Below are 10,084 nucleotides of genomic sequence, written 5' to 3' on the forward strand. Positions count from 1 at the left end.
ACCTCAATTTGCCTATTGGTTTAGGGATGATAAGCACTGCTGAATTACAACTGTGTATTCACCATTTTCCATAAGTTGTGCCAAAAGTGGCTGAGGAACCGGGTAGCTTAATCAGAAACAATGGACTTCGGTAAACCATGAAGATGATACACCTCGCGAAAGTACGGTTGGGCTACTCGAACAACATATGTCGTCCTTTATCCGAGGGATGAGTCCTTAGGGGCAAAAGAAAACGTAACTATGCTGATTTAAAAAGCGAATATGACGCAGTCGACACGTGAAAAACCTATCACAGATCTGTTAATTCCGCTGAATACCGGAACTACGACCTTCAATTCCCTATTGATTCTTCGAATTCCTATGAAACCGGCATCCAACTCGAATTGAATACGAGAAGGGACGAAAGAGCACGGTAGCTCCAAAACTTTATTAGATGAAAAAAATTATCTTTAGTCCCAAGGCTTACAACACTTAAATAAGGTAAATGAAATTACAACTAAAGAAATAAACTTCCTAAAATTTGTAAAAATGCCCAAATAACATAAAATTGCTCGTTTGAGGCCCTAAATGAAGGAATTCGGCCTAGATCACATATAGTCACAACCAAAAGGCAGTGAGTTGTGCTTCGGAGGCCGTTTCTCTCAAGACAGGGTCGTCAAAGCCTGTTTTTCTCGAAATACCGATTTGCCACGTTTTCTGTTGCATCAGTCTCCCTTGGATAGAGAGAATTCGCCATCGAATCATCATCGTCCAAGCTATCACCTCTACAGGACCAATCTTTCTGGCAGCGAGCTTGTGGTAGTCACCAGTAAAAAACGATCATTGGTAAGGAAATCCCAGATAAAATCGCCAACTTCAAACTCCACGTGCCTTCTCCTTCGGTCAGCAGCGGCCTTGTATTTTCCAACAACCTTCTCCAAATTATTCTACATTGCCTCATGAATCTCTTGTAGCCCGTGAATGAAGTCTGGTCTTATCTGGCATGGTTAACAGATCAAGGGGACCCTTGGGAGTAACGGAGTACACCACCTGGAAGGGATTGAAACCGGTGTTGCAATTAATAGCGTGATTGTGCGCAAACTCAGTCTGGCACAACTTGATGTCCTAACTCTTCACATGCTCTCCCACCAAACTTCGCAACAGATTATCCAGGGACTGGTTCACGACCTCAGTTTGCCCATCGGTTTGGGGATGATAAGCACTGCTGAATTGCAGCTGTGTATTCACCATTTTCCATAAGTTGTGCCAAAAGTGGCTGAGGAACCGGGTATCCCGATCAAAAACAATGGACTTCGGTAAACCATGAAGACAATACACCTCGCGAAAGTATGGTTGGGCCACTCGAACAACATATGTCGTCTTTTTGCAAGGAATAAAATACACCATCTTAGAGAATCAATCAACAACAACATAGATGGAGTCATTACCTCGTTGAGTTCGCAGTAAACCCAGCACAAAATCCATGTTGACATCCTCCCAAGGCCGAGATGGAATTGGTAATGGCATTTACAACCCATCATTGGTAGCCATCCCTTCGGACACGTTGCAAACCCGACACATTTGCACGTACTTCTCCACCTATTTACGTATGGTTGGCCAAAAATACGAGCCTTGCACTAACTGTAATGTCCGATCTTGCCCAACATGGTTTTCTCCATGCAATTCCTTAATAATTGCAAACGGATGCTGCAATTTGGGATACACAATTGATTGTTCTTGAACAGAAACCCATCATGCAACAAAAATTCTGATTTCTCTCCAGCACGAACTTTCCCCAAGACATTAGAGAAATAAGGATCAGTTCAAGCAAATCACGAAGGCAGTCAAAACTAGGTACCTCAATATGTATATTGACCAAAAAATTGCTCCTGCAGCTCAATGCTTCAGCCACTCGATTTGTCACTCCCGCCTTGCGCTTCACCATGAAGGTAAAACGCTGTAAGTAAGCAAGCCATGTGGCATGCCGTGGAGACACCTTATCCTGGCGGTGTAGGTATTTCAACGCCTCGTGGTCAGTATAAAGCACGAACTCCCGTGGGACAAGTACTGCCGTCAATGCTTAACTGCTTGCACTATCGCATAGAACTCCATATCATAGGTGTTGTAATTCAACTTGGCTCCGGACAGCTTCTCACTAAAATATGCGACAGGCCTGTGATTTTGGCTTAAGACTACTCCAATGCCCACTTTATAAGCATCACCGTGTAATTCAAAGGGTTGGGCAAAATCAAGCAAGACTAGTATTGGGGCAGTCGTAAGATGCATTTTGATAAGCTGGAATGTCTTCTCCGCTTCCTCCGTCCACGCGAACTTTATACCCTTCATACAATCTGTTATAGGCGCCATAATTGTGTTGAAGTGAGAGATGAAACGCCTATAGAAAGAAGCAAGTCCATGCAAGCTACGAACTTCAGTAATTGTCTTCGGTTGCGACCATTGCTTCACCACTTCGACCTTGGATTCATCTACTTGCAATCCTTCGTCGGAGACCACATATCCAATGAACAAGACCTTTGATACCATGAATACACACTTCTTAAGGGTAGCATAGAATTTCTCCCAGCGAAGCATACACAAAACTGCCCGCAAGTGTTGGAGATGTTATACATTGTTATCACTATAAATCAGAATATCATCGAAATAAACAATAACACACTTGCTAATGAATGGTCGCAAGGCCTAGTTCATCACACGCATGAAAGTGCTTGGTGCGTTAGACAACCCAAAAGGCATCACCAACCACTCATACAATCATTCGGGTATCTTGAATGCTGTCTTTCACTCATCGCCGGGCCTTATGCGAATCTGATGGTATCCACTCTTCAAATCCAGTTTGGTAAACACCATTGCACCGCTAATTTGATCAAGCAAATCATCCAATCGTCGAATTGAAAATCTGTACCGCACCGTAATTTTATTAATAGCTCGACTATCTATACACATGCGCCACGAACCATCTTTCTTGGGTGTAAGCAAGGCTGGAACTGTGTAAGGACTCAAGCTCTCACAGACATGTCCTTTGGCCAGCAACTCTTTAACCTGCCCCCTCAATTCCTCATGTTTGCCAAGACTCATCCTGTAATGGGGTCTATTTGACAGTGTCGCTCCTGGCTCCAGGTCAATTTGGTGTTGAATATCACACAAAGGTGGTAAGCCATCGGGAAGCTCATTAGGGAAGACATCAATAAACTCGGCCACTACTGGTGCGGCTGCGATTGAGATTGTCACCTCAGCGGCCACCTCTTTTCCAATTAGCACATAAACTAGTTGTGACTCGTCCAACTCTTCTTCGAACCTGGCCAATGACAAGAGCTTCATTTCTCCACCCATAAATGTCAGCTTCTCAGTCTCTTTGCTAGGCACTAGCACAATCTTTACATTCTCATACACAAAACTGTATGAGTTAATTCGCCCGTCATGAATTACATGGCTGTCATACTGCTACGGCCTCCCCAACAATAAATGACATGCATCCATCGCAACCACATCACATCACGCAACATCTTTATATTTCACGCGAATAGAGAAAGAAACCAATGCTTGTTGTGATACAATTACCTCGCCTCCCTTTTTCAGCCATGCTAGTTTATAAGGCTTAGGATGCTTCTCCGTTTTGAGGCCCAATTTTTGCACTGCCTCTACAGACATAATATTCTCACAACTATCAGCATCAATAACAAAATGACAAACCTTACCAAGGATAGTGTATGTGGATTGGAAAATATTATGCCATAGCCAATTGTCGTCAGCAACCTTAGGCGTTAAACATGAACACCTAACAACTAGTGTCGTTCCTGTGTCTCCAGTCACTACTTATTCGTCGACGACCTCCTCACAATCAAATATAGGACTTTCGGATTCCTCCACATCCTTTTTATCGCTCTCTTCTGTATCAACGAAGAATGTCTTTTTGCGAGCGCTTTTCTTGCACTTGGATTGCCTATGACCTACCTCGCCACATCCAAAGCATTTCATCCCCACTACCCGTTAGCCTATTTAATTGGCTTGTGCTGACAGTATTTCTGTTGGCTCCCCCTTTAAGGCGGTTCGCTCCGCTACTACTACCACCACCCCCAAAACGATTCGCACTACTATTGCTCCATACATTGGAGGAATTCCTGAAAATGCTGTTGCGTCGAGACTGCTTCTCAATTTGTAAAGCCATTTGATGTGCTGTCGAGACACTGATTGGATCAAACATATTAACGGTGTCTTTAATCTACATCCACAATCCTCCAATATACCTCACAATCAAATATAGGACTTTCGGATTCCTCCACATCCTTTTTATCGCTCTCTTCTGTATCAACGAAGAATGTCTTTTTGCGAGCGCTTTTCTTGCACTTGGATTGCCTATGACCTACCTCGCCACATCCAAAGCATTTCATCCCCACTACCCGTTAGCCTATTTAATTGGCTTGTGCTGACAGTATTTCTGTTGGCTCCCCCTTTAAGGCGGTTCGCTCCGCTACTACTACCACCACCCCCAAAACGATTCGCACTACTATTGCTCCATACATTGGAGGAATTCCTGAAAATGATGTTGCGTCGAGACTGCTTCTCAATTTGTAAAGCCATTTGATGTGCTGTCGAGACACTGATTGGATCAAACATATTAACGGTGTCTTTAATCTACATCCACAATCCTCCAATATACCTCGCCACCAATTGGTCTTCAGTCTCATGTACCTCATTTCGGGCTATGAGTTGGAAAAACTTCGTGGTATATTAATCCACCCGTTCGAGTTCCTTGATGTAAATTTTGCAATCGCCGGTACATCAATCTTTGAGAATTGTATGGCAGAAAACAGACTCACAAGTGTTTCTTCATCTTCTCCCACGTCTTAATTTTTGGCTTGCCCAATCTGTTTCTGGTTAATTTGACTTGTTGCCACCATGCCGTGGCTCTGTCTCGCAATCTGGTTGCCACCAACGGTATATGTTTATCTTCGGGCAGTCCTTTAAATTCCAAGATCCTCTCGACAGTGGCCAGCCAATCAAGAAACTGCTCGGATTTAAGTTTGCCATGAAATTTTGGAATTTCAGTTCGCATCCAAGACTCCCAACACCTCCTGTCATCCTCGATAGGACCCATTTGTTGCCGACGCGGCATATCCGGAAAATAATTCTCTCCCTTCGAGTCCTCGACAAATTCATCTTGATCAGGGTTATGGTTTCCTCAATTCTGGTTCCCCATAATTGCAACCATTCTCTGCGTTAGCTGCTCCACCATACGATCCATCATCTGATCCACAATTTGCTCCAGCCTTTGTTATAGGTGTCACAGGTTGTCACGGTCATAAACATCGTCCACATGCTCCCTTCTCCTAGGTGGCATGGTTGTTCAAGATCAAATCGTAAGCTCTGATACCAATGACGCAGCGTACACGTGAAAAACCTGTCACAGATCCGTTGATTCAGCAGAATATCGGAACTACGACTTTCAATTCTCTATTGATTCTTCGAATTCCTTGGAAATCGGCATCCAACTCGAATGGAATCTGAGAAGGGGCGAAAGAGCACGGTAGATCCGAAACTTTATTAGATGAAAAAAACTATCTTTAGCCCTAGGGCTTACAACACTTAAATAAGGTAAACGAAATTACAACTAAAGAAATAAACTTCCTAAAATTTGCAAAAACGCCCACATAACATAAAATTGCCCGTTTGAGGCCATAAATGAAGGAATTCGGCCTAAATCACGTCAACTCACAGCCAAAGGCAGTGAGTTGTGCTCCGGAGACCGTTTCCCTCGAGACAGGGTCGTCATAGCCTGTTTTTCTCGAGATATCGATTTGCCACTTCTTCTATCAGAATATAAGTAATATACGCGAGTGCGCGCGTACACATACACACATATATAAATTCAAATTACTCTCACGAGATTGCTCGATTGATTCAACGAGAGACTTCCACGTAGACTCATGAGATTGCTCGATTGGTTTAACGAAAGACTTCCGTGTAGGGTTTTTGAGCAATCCTATAGCTCGTGATTGGACGTCCCTTTGAGTTTCTTAGATTAATAAACTTTGGATAGTTTTAAATTTCTTTAAAATATTTTCTAATTTTATCTTTTAAGTAATGCATACATTGTTTATTGCAAAACATTTTTCGACAGTAAAATTTTTAGTTTTATCCACTCATTATACATGCATAGATTATTGTAAAGGTCCTACTCCTTAAATTTAATTTAAAATATAGAGATGCTTAAGATGTATTCCGAAGTTACTGAATGACTGTGTGGGCATGATTGACTAGTTTCACTAAATTAAAATGGAAGGAAAACTTGTAATGCTTCATATAATATCGAAATTTTAGGAGTTGGCCATCCCTAGCTTCAGCCTCTTCTTCTTCCCAGGCCATACTTCTCCTAGTTCTAACTGCATTCCGGCGAGCTACAAAATCGGCTTCTGCATCTATATATATATGTTCAAGCAACAACCTTTAGCAGTAGACCCAAATCTACCTCACCAAGAGTTTCATCACTATTCCGTTGGATGAAATCTTGATTCAGTATCGTTCACTTGCTGATAGGTTGATGAGTAACCTGACCATAGATCATTGTTTAAATCTCAGCTTTCAGTTCTAACATTTTCATTCCGCCATATCAAACACCAAAAAAGCAGAAACATTCTTATTCTTATAAATCATCATAAACACTTACTGTGGCAAATACAGCAAGAATCATCTCGTCATTTCAATGGGATCGGATGCCTCTGAATAATTACCCTTAGTGATCTTGCAGTGCGAAAGTTAAACAATCACGGACACAGTCCATAAATCTTCAAACTGGAATACGTCGCTACGAAGATGGATTCATCGAGAGAGTTCTTGGAATCTGCTACAGCCAATGCTTCTTCTAGCTCTTGTTGAGTTAGTAGCCTCGTTGAAGGAACGAACTTTATAGCTGAGGAATCTCGAGTTGCTTCTGTGTCTACAGATTCCACTGAGAAATGAATTCCAAGAGCACGTACCGTTCTGTCAATGGATGTTGATCTTGATAAGTAGTTCTTCAGACAGCATATATATTCTGAGTGTTCTCTAGCCTAACTTTATCAGCAAAATAAAAATGCCATGAACTATGCATCAACAAGTTCTGATAGGTTGTTATAAAAATGGTGCTAATTGCGAACATGCCAGTTGATATTCAGGAGCTCGCTTAGGAAGTTTCTAGTAAGACATGTTCCAGACCTCGTAGTCCCACAACAAAGAGGGGTGGTTGATCCACCGGCCTTTCGTGATGGACTGAGCATTCCCCCCGAACTTGCGGTCACCAAACATGTAATATAAGGCTAGAGTGAGTGGATTTTTGAGCCATTCTGGATGTGCATTCTATCTATACACTATCAAGTGAAGATGCAAGGGTAATTATCAAATGGGATACCATTCTCACGAAGATGAAAATTGCCAATTCCTCAAAACACCTAGTCATATGTTAGTTGCTCCAGGACGTACATTATTGGTCGAGGATAAGGCTGCAACCTAGGAACAGCATCCTGGTTGCATATAAAAGTGACAAAGATGGTCCCACGATCAACAACTGTCCCTCCTCCAGTGAATCTGGAGTTCGGATAATCTCATCACGTAATACCCGTTTAATGTCAAGGAGTTCAGCATTTTTCTACTACATAATTTGTACTCAGTGTCATAACTCATAAATGATGAAAATCTCGTAGGTTGAATGTGTGGACCGAAATCAATGAGAAATTTTCTTGTGAAGACATTCTTTCTGTTCTATTTCCATCTTATGCTGATGATTAACAACTGTGAGTGTAAGCAGGTTACTAGTACAAATCAACTGTTTCTCATGGGGATTGGCTTCTCGATCGAGGATCCATTAAACCAGCTGTTTCATCAACTCCATGGTTGCTCATTAAGAACCCAGAATTCGGGGTTCCTCGTTATACATAACCTATTGCTTAAACAAGACAAAACAGTACAGTAGTTGAGCTCATAAGCAACCAAGACAACTAACCTTAACTACATTCATAATCTAATAATCCACAGAATCAGTGGAGTAATAAACCCAGAAACACCAGTGACAATGGTAGGGTCACTCATCCCCTCATTTACGTTGCACCAATTATCCTTCGAGGTTCAGAAAAGTTCCTCCTCGAGGAGCAGTTGCTGCAGGATAGGCAGCGTTTTGAACCTGGCAAAATTCATCAATGCGGAGCCCGACTTTTTACGCTTCAGGCAAAGTAGTCATTGCGAGTCGATTATAGCCTCCAACTCCTGATCATTCCATTCATTTACTAGCAGGTCACTTCTCAATAACTCATGCAAGTTCCTCAGAAGGAGCTAGATTCTCCATTTTTATGATCCAAGTCATGTTATTCAGTTCGCTAAATTTTGCTTCTGCAGATGAAGTGTAAACTTTCAGCACCAAATAACAGCCGAGACTGAATAGAAGAACTTGCAGAGCTGCCTTCACAGTTAGTTTAACTTTACTTCAGACTAAGGCTCTAGTGTGCTTAATGCAGGCCTAAAATGCATCTAATGCCCCTCATAGAAACTAATGCGGGCCTAAAATGCCATTGGGTTGCTTTCATGGTTCGATTTAATTTTACGGGCGATTCTGATTCGATTTCAGCATGACTACAGGAATCCAACAAGTTTGGATCAATTCTCAACGATTGACCACGTAAACATCAAGATAAGCTCATTCGATTCGACTCATGGACTCTCAATTAAACCCATTTTAAGGTCTGCTTTAAAGATTAATCACATCTCAACACAACAACACCGAATCACGATGATCATCAAAATCATTGGTGTTAACCCTTTAAGGCCGTCACCACCCGTCAATTGAAACTAATTCGATGCTCCATGGACTCAAAGATTTGGTGATTTATTTCGGATAACTTCTATAATTGTCCTTTAAAGTATGGTGGAGTCTTTCTATTTCCTTGTTCGGGCGTCCAGGCTTTCATATCTCACGCTCCATGAGAAATTATGGGATCCACGACCCCTCAAATCGAAACTAACTCGATGGGAGAGGACGGCGTATTAGGGGTTCAACAATTTAAACTCCCAAGAATGACGAAGATGCCTTTGAATTTCACTGTACAGACTGCCGTTACTTTGTTTTCCTCTATTTGATTTCCGAACTTTAAAAAAATCATAGCTCTCAATCTGTGAAGGTTTATGTGTTCCATAAGCAGTCAAAATGACGCTTGCAATGCGTAGTATGGGGCTAGAAAATATCACACGATTCCGGACTGAATAAAATAACGATTTTGCCCTTGATATGATGGTAGTTTTGACCCCTTCCATCTTAAATGAGGTATTTGAATTTAACCAACGTAGATTGTTTCAAGCGGTTCGACATTTGTTTTCCTTAAGTAAAGTATCGGGTTAGAATATTGTGAATAGAGAAAATTCACAATGAGAGAGCTTTACCCTTTAATAGGCTGACCCGGCTCGATTGGATTAGTTGAGCGCCCATTAAACTTTTTTTTTTATCAATGACCCATTGAACTTATGAATATTAGGGTGTCCACCCAAAAAGAGGTTTATTTGAATCTAAATTAGGTGTCTACGTAGTTAAGTCAAATAGTTCAAAACTTTTCAACTAGGTAGAAGGAGAGAGAAGGGGGAGTGAGCATTTTCGAGTTTGAAGCTAAGCCAACAATGTCTGATTGACGCTGAGAGAGAGGGGGGGGGGGGGAGAAGAACACCACAGTATCACGATTGTACGGACCCGAATGTAGACTCTCGTCGGGGCCGCATGCGTGCGACTTGATCACTTCTCCATAGCGAGATGCGCTGTGACCAGAAGCCGAGTCCATCCCGGCCATCCACTCTGTACGACAGGCGAGTCGTGCCAACCTTCGCGGGCAGGTCACTTGCGGCCTTCACCCTTCCTTCATGGCAAGGTGAGCTGTGGACCGAGGGCCGACCCACCTTCCAAGGCGAGACTAACCGACACTAACTTCTTGCTAATAAAGAGCATTACCGCGTGATCAGATGCACATCTTTTCGCAAGACCCTGCGCATTTACCAATGATCGAGCGTGCCTCACTACAGTATGAACTAGGAACGGGCTACCTGTTCAGGTGTAGGTTCATCTACATAGCCTTTT

General features: G+C 42.3%; 1 pseudogene; it reads right to left on the reverse strand.

Moving 5' to 3' along the window:
- Positions 1-6,761: 6,761 nt before the first annotated feature.
- LOC116207341 lies at positions 6,762-8,166 on the reverse strand (annotated as a pseudogene).
- Between the last annotated feature and the right edge of the window lie 1,918 nt (positions 8,167-10,084).

This window comes from Punica granatum, chromosome 1 (assembly GCF_007655135.1).
Source record: "Punica granatum isolate Tunisia-2019 chromosome 1, ASM765513v2, whole genome shotgun sequence".
Classification (NCBI taxonomy): domain Eukaryota; kingdom Viridiplantae; phylum Streptophyta; class Magnoliopsida; order Myrtales; family Lythraceae; genus Punica; species Punica granatum.